General features: G+C 42.3%; 1 protein-coding gene across 9 annotated transcripts in view; it reads right to left on the minus strand.

Annotated features, from left to right (window-relative positions):
- Positions 1–7,783, minus strand: part of LOC108690002 (protein tramtrack, alpha isoform-like) — a 44,799-nt gene extending 37,016 nt beyond the window's left edge. For 3 of the 9 annotated variants that reach the window (XM_018197038.1, XM_018197104.1, XM_018197112.1), the window contains exon 1: positions 5,241–5,830. The gene's annotated coding sequence lies outside the window, so the exon portion shown is untranslated. The other 6 variants (XM_018197053.1, XM_018197081.1, XM_018197089.1 and 3 more) reach the window with 6 other exon arrangements.
- Positions 7,784–14,282: the final 6,499 nt, after the last annotated feature.

A 14,282-nucleotide genomic window follows, 5' to 3' on the forward strand; every position in this document is an offset into this window, starting at 1 on the left:
ATAAATATATACTTAATTATTTTTAATTATTAATATATAAAGAGACGTACATGCTGTGGGAAATATCATGCTTCTATTTGAGAAATATCAAAAATTAAATCAGTCTTTAATTATAAGAAAAATCCGATAAGAGACAATAGTCTAGGATATTTCTTTTTTATAGTCTGTCAGTCATAACCGTGCTTGTAATATACGAATGCACGTAATTTACTCTATCTTCTTGAAAATCAAAACTTTAACGAATTGGCAAAAATACAAACCGTTGTCCAAATATTCTTATAACTGATATATCATGATAATCGCAAGAAATTAATATACGTAAGAAAAGATAATAGGGGAAAGGAAGATAATTGCCGTTAAATTAAATTTCATAAATCGTTTTCTTTCTACTGCTTGTATCTATTTACAAGAGAGAGCTGAACATTAAAAAAATGCAATTAAAAGGATGGCATTTTTAGTAAGACAAAATTACATTTAGATTAAAAGAATCATAAAAAAATGAGGTAAAATAAAAAGCAACTCAGAGTATATTATATATATTCGCGTGATGTGCAAGAAATTAGTTTCGAGATAAAGTTTACCAGTAATGAGTTCGATATGATTTTGACACGGTCCAAGTACGACTGAATGTACATTAATTAACGAAAGGAAACAGAAACGGTGGAGAGATGCGTAATGCTATGATTTCAGTTCACTGTGGAAGAACAGGAAAAGGGAAACCCCCATTCGTTTTATAGTCGCAATACACGGAACCCCTTTTCTCGGTTCAGGGAACACCCCCGGTTTTTTTCTACTCCAAACTCTGCATTATTCAAAGAGAATAATCAGATAATGCGGAAAGTATATATAAAAGATCAAAAGTCGAAAAGTTGGGAATTTTTTCCATTCAAATGATTAAAAAAGAGCAAAGTATGTAAAGACAGTAAGAGATTTATGAGCAAAATAGGGCATGTATTATAAAACTATATTCGAAATTATTCATTTTATTATCCATTTGCCTAGAAAATAATAGAAATCTAAATTGGTACAAAGTACAAAAATTCTATGATATCCATTTTCATTTTTAATAAAGTTGAGCGCCAGAGGTTTAAATCAGTGAAATCTAAAGAATAATTGAATAATTTCAATCAAAAACTTCTGAGTAATTTTACAATACGTACTTTGATGAAAATTCTGAGGAAGATTAGAAAATCCGAAATTCAAGCTATCACGAGATTCCAGGAAATAAAAGAATTCCAAGAAGATAAAACGAATTACAGGAAGCTCGACCTTCGCGAACTGAAGATTGAAAAATCGGCGTATTCGATGCGTAACGTATACATTAACCCCGTACATTATTTGTCTACGTTCGCCCTTCGCTGCGACTACCATCATCATCATCATCATCATCATCATCATCATAATCATCGTCATCATCATCGCCACCATAATTGGCGCCGTTTCAACCCCTCGCGGGTACCGCGATAAAATCGTCACGCTACTCTTAATCAGGAGGGAGGGCGAGAGCCCGCAGGAAGTCGCATGTAAATTCTCATCGAAACGCACGTGGGTACGGTCGATGTTTCGTTGCGTGCACGCACTTGTCGCCCGCGTGTATTGCAGTCTTCCACCCTTCTCCTCCCCTGTCACCCAAGCCCTCTTTGCTCCGATGATTTTCAAATCTACCACAGTTTTTATGAAGTCGAGACACTCGAGTCCTTGAACGATGAGGGTGCGATAGAAAGGATATCTCGTGACCCTTTTTCTTCTAATCTCACTGGATGATTACAGAAACAAGTGATATATTGAACGAAAAAAAAAAAAAAACGAACGTTACGTTATAAAAAAAAACAAACATAAAAAAATCTGAGAAAAATTTGATTTCAGATTTCAAACGTAATCGAAGGAAGTAATTTGCTTAAAACATGTGTGTCGCATTTCTTCCAAACTCAAATTCAATTAAAAATAAGTCTTTGGAAAGTAACTGTATAATTCTTATAAATTATTTATTATCTGATTGAACTTGCCCTCCATTTCTCACTGATTCTCAATGTATAAATCAATCATATTAAAACTTTTTACAATAGTTGCAAAACTATTTTTTCTGCTGAGCCATTCGATGACTTATTTTTAACAGAGCTCGGTTCATATTTAAAATAAATATACATTTTAAATAAAAAAAAATTAAAGTTATTTAGTATTTATTATTTAATAACTTCTTTTAACCTATTTCTTATTTAATATTTTAAATGAGTTTTTGGAATTTATTTTATATTTTTTATTTTAAATAAATCGCATCAGTTTCTTTACCCTGATTTTTAATATTGTAGAACTAATATCGTGGATATTATGAGTTTGGAAAAAATACAACGCACGTGTGTGATTTCTACAACATACACACACATGAAAGATTTAATCGCGAACCCTTGAACTAAAAAGATTTGAGATATCCGGGATATTCATGAAAAAATTCCAAAGGAAACGATGTTTATGTAACCATATACGGGGTGTCATTATCGGCGCTTCTCCCATAAACGAGAAAGAGAGGCGTGGCGATGAAGCTCCTTGACACCTCGTGTGTGGAATAAACACTCGAAATCTCGTGTGAAGGCCCTTGGTACCAGGTTGCGAAACGCGGAGCCAAGTCCAATCCGAGGCTCGAGTGCGTCTATATCTTCAAGATAACACGAATCCCCCTGTAACTGTATCGAGATAACTCGGATAGGACGGCACGGCGTGCCTCGATGTGAAATGCCTGTTTGTTACAGTAAAATTTGGAGTAGTATACTTTAAGTTTAAAATAATTATGTTTATCAAATATTTATCAAAAATGAGTTGAGAAGGTTTTTCAAATTAAAACAATACTAATGTCCATTTCTATAAAGTAGATTAACTTTAATCTCCTCTTAATTTATTATTTATCCCTTTCTAATATCCGTCCCTACCAATGTTTAATTTTAACCTCAGTTCGAATATTATATTCTTCATTTTTTTCTAATTTTAAGAATTAGAAAAAAATAAAGAATAAGTTAAACCGAGATTAAAATTAATTTACATTCGTAGAAACACTCATAATTCTTAAAACTAAAAAAATAAGTTTATCCGGTAAGATTAAAATTAATCTACATCGGTAGGAAGAGGCATAAGACAATTCCTCTCACAGTTTGAACAATTCTGTTTTTAATATTCATTTCTATCAATGTAAATCAATTTAAATCTCGGTTCAATTTTAACTCGTCTTTTTTTAGGAAATAGAAAAATATGTGAAGAGAAAGTTGAAACGATATTAAATTTACATTGGTGGAAACGAATATAATTCGCACATCTCACATATTTCCCTCCCATAAAAATATTGCGGCGGATTTTTTTTCCTCACTCGAAAAATTCGCCGGGAAAAATCACGAGACACGGCACTGCGACGCACGCACGCACTCAAGCATACAAAGTACAAAAACTCACCCACACACCGACAGCACCCCGACGTGACTCACGAACACGTCGCGCATCCACAGCCAGCGCCTCCTTCTCAGAGGGCGCGCGCGCGCGCGCGCGGGGAGGGACGCACACAGGTTGCACAATTCTCGTTATCACACCACAAAGTTGTGTCGATCGACTTAATTACCGGCGACTCAGCATCAACGTCAATTTCCTTCTCCTCCTCCTCCCCTCTCTCTCTCTCTCTCTCTCTCTCTCTCTCTCTCTCTCTCTCCCTCTCTCTCTCCCTCTCTCCCGTTAAACCTCCTTTCGAGGAAGAGAAGGAGCACAGAACGCCAAAGAGATTTAAGAAGACACGTGCTCCGAGATTGAAATCCAGCTTTGTGATCCGAAGCTCACCTGTTTATCGCGATGTTTTCTAGGACGTTGAAGGAAACAGAACAAGGACACGAGGTAAATCGTAAAAACTAAAAAACGTCGATCGCGAGGAAAACTTTGAACGGAGCAGCATGAAGTACACGCACGCACGCACGCGGCTTCAATGAGCTCAACTGAACTGACGACTGGCAGTGAGCGAGGGGGAGGATGCCCGGCGGACGGACGGACGGACAGAGGGACAGACGGAAGCGGCCGAAGACGACCGAGCTCCACCGAAGCGAGCAGGCTGAAGTCGGCCTCGACACCCTGGGGCGTATCGGCGCCTATGGGCAGCGCCGTAGCCGACCGCGCGACACGTCCGAGGGGAGCGGTGACGGGTAAGGGGAGAGTAATGGGAGGGTAGGGTAGAGAGGCACGCAGGGAGAGAGAGGAGGAGGAAGAGGAGAGAAGGGGGAAGGATTTACGCAACCCTCTCCCAAGCGAAAAATCCACGTCGAGAAGCACGCCGCCCGTCGATGCGCCGATAAGCCACGTAGTACCCTCGTCCCGGCATTATCCGTCTCTCTCACACATTCTCTCTTTCTCTCTCTACCTCTCTCTCTCTCTCTCTCTCTCTCTCTTCCTCAAGGGTGAGAGGGAGGAAGGAAAGGAGAGACCTCTTTCTATACCGCGGTTTCGCTTCGTGGAAAAGAAACTACCTCGAAACTAACCTCTTCCGTTCTGCCTCGCCGATTCGCCGCTGTTAACCCTTCCGAAGCAGCCACGTAGGAACGCGCGCACGGCGGTACACGCACATACATGCGCACGTGAACACAGACACGCACGCGAGCGCGACCATACACTCGCGAGCAACTCGCGGGGCTGAGCCGAGCACCAACGCGCGCGCACACATATACCACACGAACGAACGGAATCCAGCTATCCAGCCGAGGTGAAAGAAAATGAAGAACCGAGAGATAGGTACAAGGGTCGAATGCAGGGATGGAAGGAGGGAGGGTGCAAAAAGAGGGAGAATGACATGGAAGCGGAGAAAGAGAGAAGGCTGATGAAGAGAGGAAGGCGCGCGCAAAAGATGTATACGTGTCTTGTGAGGGAGGAAACGAAAGATCCGTCTAGTCGCGAAGACAATATATATTGATTTCGCGAGGGTGGCTCGCGATGGCAACGACCCTTCCTGATGTCCGATTCACATATTTCTTGGGCTTATCAACACCGTCCCTGACCGTCCGATCCTGACGAAGACGACAATCGAGCGCGCGGGCACACCTCGATTTCCTTCTTTTATTCATGATTTTTTTTCTCGAATGACGAAAGAGATAGCAAACGTAACAACACACGAGACGACACGACACGACACGAGACGAAGAGAGAAGAGCGACGAGAACGGGAAAGCAAAGACAGAGCGTACCGCCTGGTTGTCGTTTAGACGCGCAGCACTCAACACTTACCTTAGCATCCTCGCCGTTGAACCGAGGATGACGATAGTCGACAACAACACAACGACGACGACGACAACGACACGGGGTGAGAAAGTGGAGCGAAGATCCGTGGCACGCGCGCGCGCGTGTGTGCGCGTGTATGTAAGGACGTGCAACTTGGCCCGTGCGCAGCACTAGGACGCCATGTCAGCAAGTCAGAGGCGCGGACGGACTCTCTCGGGGCAGATACGTATACGTACGGCGCGACCGAACTACGTATACACGTATACATACGCCACACGCGCGTGTGGCGTTCTCGGCCGTGCGCGAGAACGAGCAAGAGCGAGACGGTAAGCGCACGCACACCACACCGTTGACCAACCCGCGCGCCGTGCGCCGTCGTGCCGTGCCGGGGAATTTCTGCTGCGCCACCGAACGGCCGTCACGGAACCTCGCCTACGCCCGCCTAGCCAGCACTGCCAGCAGCAGCCACGGACGTGTCTTCCAATTCGCAGTACCCTTCACCGTCGTCGTGGGTTGTGGCCGCACCGCAACAAGCGAGCGAGCGCGACACACACCCGTCCGAACCAACCAACGAACGAATGTACGACGAACGAATTCACTACCTCGCTAATCGCTACCTTGCTTCCTCGCTCGTAGCTCGTAGTCGCGCGCCCTCGTTCAATCGTACGAACCACCGTGCCGACGGCGGCCGATTCGAGTCGAGCCGAACCGAGTTTCAGCTCCGAAGTCGAAGAATCGGCCGCGCGCGCTTCGCAACCTCCCGCAAGCGGCAAAAGCCGAAGAGCGCAAACTTGTACCACCACCGCCACCTAGAGACGCGACGCGACGCGACGCAACGCGACGAAACGAGCCACAGAGAGCTCAGAGCTCCCCCACTACACCCTCTCGCGCTCTCTACCCTGGCGAGCCTCCCCTACCCCCGCACCCTACGCAGCATGTCCTTCTCGCTACTACTGGTCTCCTTTCTCTCTCTTTCTCTCTCTCTCTCTCTTCTCGTCCGTCTCCGTCTCTTGCTCGCGCGACGACGCGACGCGACGCGCCGTTCTCCGTCGCGAATGTGAAACTCCCCTCTATTCCTCGCTTCACCCTCTCCATATGTTGCTTCTTCCTCGCGTCAGCCCCCGCAAGGAGCGGACGACTCTTTGCCTCTCTCTCTCTCTCTCTCTCTCTCTCTCTCTCTCTCTCTCACACTCATTTCCTCTCGCATTCTTATTATACGTCTCGAATCGTCTTGTCCTCGTTTCACGTTCACAAGACCTGTGAACCACGTCTCGCTTCTGTTCCGTTCTACTTTGGAGGCCCTCACCCTCGATCACCCTCGAAAAAGGGCACTTGCTTTCGCCCCTTTGTTCTCACGCTTTCAAATCCGGAGAGATCGCGCTCGCCTCGCCCCCACCTTGCCCTCGCCCCCACGATACCCCTCATATCATTTCTTTTTTTTTCAATGCACCCTCCTCCTCTCGTTTTCGTTCGATCTCTAGACTTCCACTCTTCACAAGTTAACGCTACGCACAATCTTCGATAACTTTCAAAGAGAAGAGTATACATGGTAATAAAAAGGGTGGATAAATCGTGTGCGAATATTAACCATTGCGCGAATAAAATATTATCGTTGAAAAGCATATATAGGGCAGATTCTCTGTGTTTCCTCAGTATTCCCTAAATTATTCTTCGACCTTGAAATTGACCCGCGACAAACTATCGGTTAGTCGACCGAGAAACTTCATTCTTGGTCGCGAAAGTGCTGACCATTTCGGGTGGGTATGAGGGCGAGGGTCAAGGCGGAGGACGAGAGCAACGGAGACCAAAGTCCTTTCCTGTGAGGAGGAAAGAGGGTGGGGATGGACGGGCCTCGAACGTCGCGGGGATGCACGTGGAGAGGGATGCGACGAGGCAACTCCCCCGCCATCTCCTCCTCTGGTCGGGACAGGAAATTCGCGAGCGTGGAACGCGGGCGAGGGCAGGAAAGGAGTGAGGGGAAGGTGTGCGGAGCGGTGGTGTCGTCGCGGGTAGCAGAGCGCGATTCGCGCGCCTGCGCACTTTTTTCTACCAAGCGGCGGCGGCGGCGGCGAACCACGTCCATCACTATCTCGATCTCTCTTTTTCTCTCTTGCTATCCGTCGCCACCGTCTTCGCCGCCGCCACCGCCGCCGCCGCCGCCGCCACCGCCACCGCTGCCGCCACCGACGCCACGAGGTCACTTCGCAACGAAACAACCTCAAGTTGTACGCCAACCTACCCAACTACTATTGCGTGTCGGCAGCAAGCCTCTACCAGTTGAAATTTTGCCCGCTGGTGATACTTTACTCCAGAGCAATGAATTCCTCTTCACCCATCCGAGATCCTAGTCTCACAAAGTTGTCGATAAAGACAATCGAGTAACCCTGAATATAGTTCCCGCGTCGTACCACTGGCGAAATTGCTACGCTGGCAACAGGACCACAACACGTTCTTCACCCCGATATCCGTGCCTCGCGTCGCAAATGCGTTACCGCGACTTCACATCGCCCGCACTCCACACGACTGTATTTCTCTCTCTCTCTCTCTCTCTCTCTCTCTCTCTCTCTCTCTCTCTCTCTCTCTCTCCTGCCCTCCCCCTTGTCTCCTTCGTTCTGCCCCTCTACCCCTTGGCAGTCGCGTTTAACGGGACGTTCGTGCCATTTCGCGCGACCAGACTAATGCAAGGGGGAGCTGTAGAGCGATATACGTGCAATGTATTTATATATTTGTATTCTCGCAGCATGCTCGAGGGTTGCTCTCTCTTTCGCTCTCTCTCTATCTCAAGTAAGTGCGAACACGCGGGGCGGTAGAATCCTCGCGAGATCTTTTCGGCCGACTGATAAAAAGGCACCGAAGCGGCCGCCTTGTCGCGATGGACGCGAGAGTGGCGTACAGTCGGACAAAAAAAAGTACCTGGAAGGGGAAGCTGCGGAGAGAGACTCTCGGGGCAGCGGCGGTGGCGGCGACGGCGGTGGTAGAGGGGGTGAGGACGACGATGGTAATATCAAGGGGGAAGGGGTCTGGGGGGGAGAGGTCTGGGGATGAACGAGCACGTAGACGGCGTGGGTCGGGGTAAAGGGGAATCACCACCATCTCTGACGCCGCCGTCGCCGCCGCTCCGCCGCCACCACCTCCGCCTCCGCCTCCGCCGTTGTCGTTTGACTCTTGCGACTACTGTTGCTGATCATCTAGTGTCCTTGGCTCCGCTCTAGCGAGACTCTAGCTAGTTCTAGCTCGCGCAGAGCGTGCGCTCTCATTCGCTCGTTCCTTGAGAAACTCGGCTGTGTGCGACTCTCCTACCACTCTTTCGTTGCGCCCACGGCCAGGGCTGTATCGCTTGGGGCTGCTTTGCCTTTCCCTCTTCTCTCCCCGTCTCTCTTGTATCCCTTTCCCAATCCGTTTTGTTTCTCCATCTTTCATTTCCTCTGTCGCAAGAGAGCTTGCTGTATGTTGCACAAACTTGATCATTATGCCTGATTTGCTGGAGGGTTAATGTTTCGACATTACGATTTAATTTAGAGTTTTCTCATTTACCCTATATAAAATATGTATTTTTATTTCTTTTATGTAACATACAGCATATATATTAGAGAATTTTTTATGATGAAAATATGTACGAAGTTTTTTTACCAATATAGTTTGGTAACAACCCTATCGGCGATCTTTGGTGCCCGGAGCTACGCGCGCTCGTCTAGAACTGGGCTTCTGGCCCTGGCACGTCTAGGAAGCTTAGAAACCTCGGCGAGAGTAGAAGGAATACTTAGAGTAGGCGAGTGAGACGGGGGAGTGGGAGGGAAGGGAAGTGACAGCAATGGCGTCATTGCTTGCGCGCGCGGAGGAGAAGGAGGGAGAGAGGGCTGTCTTCGCGTTACCGCGGGGTGGAGGGCCGCCACGTCGCGGAGCGACGGGGGAATGGGGGGATCGGGGGATCCAAGGAGTACTACACGTGTCGCTGTAGCGCGGGGTGTTGACCCCAAATAGCTTTTTTAACGTGACGTAACCGCGAAAGGGTTGAGAAACGGCCGTGGCGACTGCCGACGCGACTTTGCCTCGAACTCGGAAGAAAGAGAATGAAAGAAAGAAAGAGAGAGAGAGAGAGGGGGGGGAGAGGGTGGGAGAGAGAAGGAGAAAGAGTCAAGCCTTCTCTCGCGTCTTGCCTTGCCCTGCTCCTTGCCTTTCAGCGCTCCCCGTTATATGTGCAACATGGAACGATCCTTTCGTACTTCGAAACGCGCCTCCACGTTTCTGACTGGCGTTCGAAAAACGCAATTGATTTAATTTGAAGTATAGATCAATCATATTTTTTTTTAATCCGCCATAAATATCCAAAATTCGTTCCATCTTTATCTCTTTTCCAATTTCTTTGATATCCTGACTTCGCTCGAGGCGTCAGAAATTTTATTCGAATCTTTTTTCCTTCAAATTATCTCCTTATCTCATCTCTATTTCTCTTGATTCTTAAAATGATTCTTAACTCTCTGGAATTGACGATGAGTTTATACTGGAGCTACTCAATTATAAGTCTCTCTATCAAAAATGTCAAACAATTCAATTTTTTTTTAAATACATCTGTAAATTCTCTCTGATTATTCTTTATTAAAATATATTTGCAGAGTTGCCACAAATTCCTCATCATAAAAAATCTATAATTTTTCCTTGATTTTCAGACTTGTTTTTCTTTCAATAATATTTTGAAATTTCTTGTATTTTCATTCTGATTTAGAAACTGTTAAAAATTTTGTTGAGAGATCAATTTAACGTAGCAATGTAAATTACTATTAATTGCTGACACTGCTTACATTTTTAACTGTTAAGTATATGTTGGTGGAATACGAAAATGTTAGTATGATGCATTCATATTGAATTTCTTCAAAAATTTTAATTTTCTAGAAAATTTTGCAAAATTCCCTAACTTTTCTCCAATTTCTCTGATGATTCCCTGATTTCCAGTTTTGTGGCAACCCATTTAGTTTTCAGTTTTAGACATTCATTCTTTTTTATATAAATAATTTAATTTTAATTTTTTGAATGAAATTAATGTCTTTTAATTAACATTTGAATTAAATGGATCTTACAAACCCAACGTCAGTAAATGTATACAGATTGACATTAACTCCGAAAGGTTAATAATTCTTGATTCTTAATGATGATATAAAATGAATCTTGTTAAAATAATGTAGGAAAGACAATAATAGCCTCTAGATAGTATATCTGCGACAATATATCTCTATATATAAGCGCGTGAATACAGGCGAAAGTACGAAACATTATTTACTTCAGAAAGTGCTACAAATAACAAATCTCTTATCGAAGTATCAAGAATCGCGGTGCAAATAGTTCTTTCTTTCTCGGGAATCGAATAAAGGAAGAAAACATAGTAAAGCGAATGGAGTGGCGACTGTCGAGTATTTCCACGAGTCGTCCAGCAATGTCGCATTCATCCGGAAACAAGCTGCGCACTCGCGGATCCGTGAATTTACATTTGTTATTCGCAAATCGGGATTAGAGACTGGCAGGTCGAGGTGGGGTCCCAGCGAGGGTGGCGCACCTCGTGACAAATGCTCGATTACAACAGTGTTCGGGTGCATTTCCGGAAAATTAACGAGCCGTGACGACGCACTAAAGAGTGCAAACAAACGTGAAATGAGTACAGAAGAGAAAGAAAGAGATTGAGAGCTGCATTCTCACGAGAAATCTGAATAATATGTAAATACATTAGATATGTACGAATCAAGATTCTTTTAACGCTTAATTGAATTGCACTTTGTTTCTTTGTTCGAATTCGAATTGAACCGAATCGATAAGCTTTCTCTGAATCGATTTCGATTGAATCGTTCAAATATAACTTTTAATTAGCAACATAATTATTGTTAAGTTGAATTTAAATATATAGATAATAAAAGATGATTTGTATCTATTTGACTTATTAATGGGAAATATAATTTTATATTTTCTTACAATCAGAAAAATACATACTGTACGCAAAAATAAATTACTTGTTTCAAATATTACAAATCTATTGTAAAACCATCATAAATATTAAATTTATTTAAAATATATTTTGAATTCTTGTAAGTTTAATATTTCAATCAAGATTACTAAAATAAAACAATTTTGATCTGCTTATTATATAAAGCCGCTTCTTCAATTTTATAAAATATTTTTCAAAAGAAAATAAATTCTTGTTTTCAGAACATAATAATGAGTTTTTCTCAAATTTGCAGTAAATATATTCTAAGATTAGGAAAATATTATTTATATAGATCAGGAAAATATTCTTTATTAAATCAAAGATAATCGTTACTTAAAAGAAACAAAGTGATCTAAGTAATCATTTATTAATTTATTAGCAATAAAGTATAATATTTATATATTAATTCGAATCATTTAAATTTTGATCTCGAATCGAATTATCTTATCTGATTTGATTCGATTTGTATTGAATAATTCGGACATCTCTAAAATACATAATTAATATAATATTAAATATATAAAACAAGCAGAGCATCGAAAAATGAAGGAACATTAAATAAAAATGTTTTCACATTAAATTCTTATATTGAAACGAGAAACGGATGTCACTCGGATTTCCAACAAGAGAGAACTTAATTGATATTGTGAAAATGATATCAATCGCTGTAATGGCAAAGGAAGGAGGTAGGAACTAGTAGAGGGGAACATGAGGAGACCTAGTAGAAGGAACGGGTTAGTGTTAATGTTAAATGTTAATGCGTCGCGCAACACACCGCGTGCCGCCAGCTAACGGGTGGCGTTCTATATAATATCGAATGTCTTCTCTCCGTCTTCTTCCTCAATGGTCCTAATTAGTGTACACATAAGGTTCGTGTGTTACAACACACCGCCAGTGCCGTTCGTTCCAACTGGGAACCATATGCGATCGGGGGGGTTAAGTGTCGTCTTAACCTCTTTACTGTGCCGTGTTTGAATTCCCTTCGAATCGACCAGCGATCTAATGGCGATCTCTCGACAACACGAAGTGTCAATGACACCGATCATGCAGAGCAATTAAATATGGAGATCGGCATATCGGAAACCGTACACTGTCCATCCAGCGTTCGCAGTCCATTTCTATCATACTGTAGATAGATCAATTTTAATCTCAGATTATCTTGATTTTTGTTTTTTTCTATCTCTTAGAATTAGAGGAAAGTAAAAATGACTTGGGTCGAGATTAAAGTTAATCTACATTTGCAAAAATGAACATAAGGACGAATTCGATCAGATTTTCGATTAGTTTAATCGGCGATTAATTCAACTGATAGAACTGCTTAAGACAAAATTTCTAACTGCACAATTTATTGGATTGTAAATTGAATTCTTAATCTTTTTTTCACATAAGAAAAAAATTAATACGGATACTTCCTGATAAGTTACACAGAGATTAACTTAATCGATGTTTGGTTAAAGTCACCCTAAATAATCATTCTGATAATATTTGAACTCTTAGAACGATCTAATTGTATCTCCCTCTCTTCTGATGAGTTTCTACGATTTGAGAGATTCGTAAAGCGTCTTTGTAGTTTCAAATTATTGGAAAATACCAATCTACGTATTCTTCAATTTCTACAAATGCCGCGATGTCCTTTCGAAACAAAAATTTTTTTCGTCGAATATGTTGACGGAGATGAGTCATCAGGTCGAGGATCATTAAGAGTGAACCATGTAAATTCGCCTTAACGCTACGCCACGTATGCACACGTATGTACGGTTATCTTATCAGTCTCGGCTACACCCCAAAGAGGCGTGAACGATATTTCTTTTTTTTTGGCTGACTGGTAGCATGTTTAACGGTGCCAGCGCTGCGCAGCCCTTCTGAGGTCAACATAAGATTTTGAGGTCATAGCGAATAAAAAGAACGAGAGATACCAGTTTCCGGCGAGTCCTGACGTCCCGATGATTCGAGGCATTGCGCACCTCATATACCAAGATATCCTTATCTGTATCGTCGTGACCGCAAGGGATATTCCGAGAAACCGCGACTGCAGAAGGAAATGGTGCGTCAGTTCTCCTTTCATTTCACTTCGTTCGTTCCTGCGGATCACGCAATCGTCACTCGATGCGATCGTCATGGATGACTCACTCGGAATAAAAAAAAACAGTAGCGAAAAGATTGTTTCTACAGAGAAATATTCCGTAGAGAAAACTGTAAATGTTCGTTCTTTCATATTTCAACAATTAAACGATAACGCGCTAAGATAATGATAAAAAAAATTAATATATAGTATACCTTAGTACACACGAATAGTCATTCATGTTTCGATTAATTTTCATTACTTTAAAAAATATGTATATGAAACAATATTAAATCAAGTATCTGTTTGTTGAGATCATAATATGAGTACACAATAAATAGAAAATAAAAGTCCTAAATGATCAAGTTAGATCTTTAATACTAATAATTCAGTGTGAATTTATATTGCATTCTGCTAGCTGCGCCGAATTTAATTGAAACGCGTTTTTAATAGTAGATTTTTAATAGTAGAGTAGTAATATCACAAATTAAATTGACGAGTAATTTAATAATATTGATCGCTCATAAACATCTTAGAAAAATCTCAATAATGCTTTGATGCTGATGAGCGTCTTAAAACCTATAAATAATTATTGTGATAAATATTACATCAAAGAAATATATCAAGATTATAAATGTTTAACAAGTGTATATACTGTGATATACACTAACTAGAAAGTATTTATAAGATTGTGTATTTCAAAAAATTATATATAAATGTTATAAATGTTATAACTAATAATTTGATGCTTCTAATTTTTCAAAAAGAAAAAAAAAAGAAATATGCAGGATACAAATGACCCAATCGTGGGTGCTAAGAGTTATATATTTCTTTATCTTCAAAAAAAAATAATTCCATACAATCCTGCATTATGATTATTTACCACCCTAATTACGACTTACAAAAGAAAATCTCCAGCCGACTCGTTCTATATACGTGATTGTCGGCGCGGGGTGGAGAGATTAAACGAAGCGATGGGAAATTCTCTCTCTCTCTCTCCCCCCCCCCCCCCCCC

Source organism: Atta colombica, unplaced genomic scaffold (genome assembly GCF_001594045.1).
Source record: "Atta colombica isolate Treedump-2 unplaced genomic scaffold, Acol1.0 scaffold105, whole genome shotgun sequence".
Classification (NCBI taxonomy): domain Eukaryota; kingdom Metazoa; phylum Arthropoda; class Insecta; order Hymenoptera; family Formicidae; genus Atta; species Atta colombica.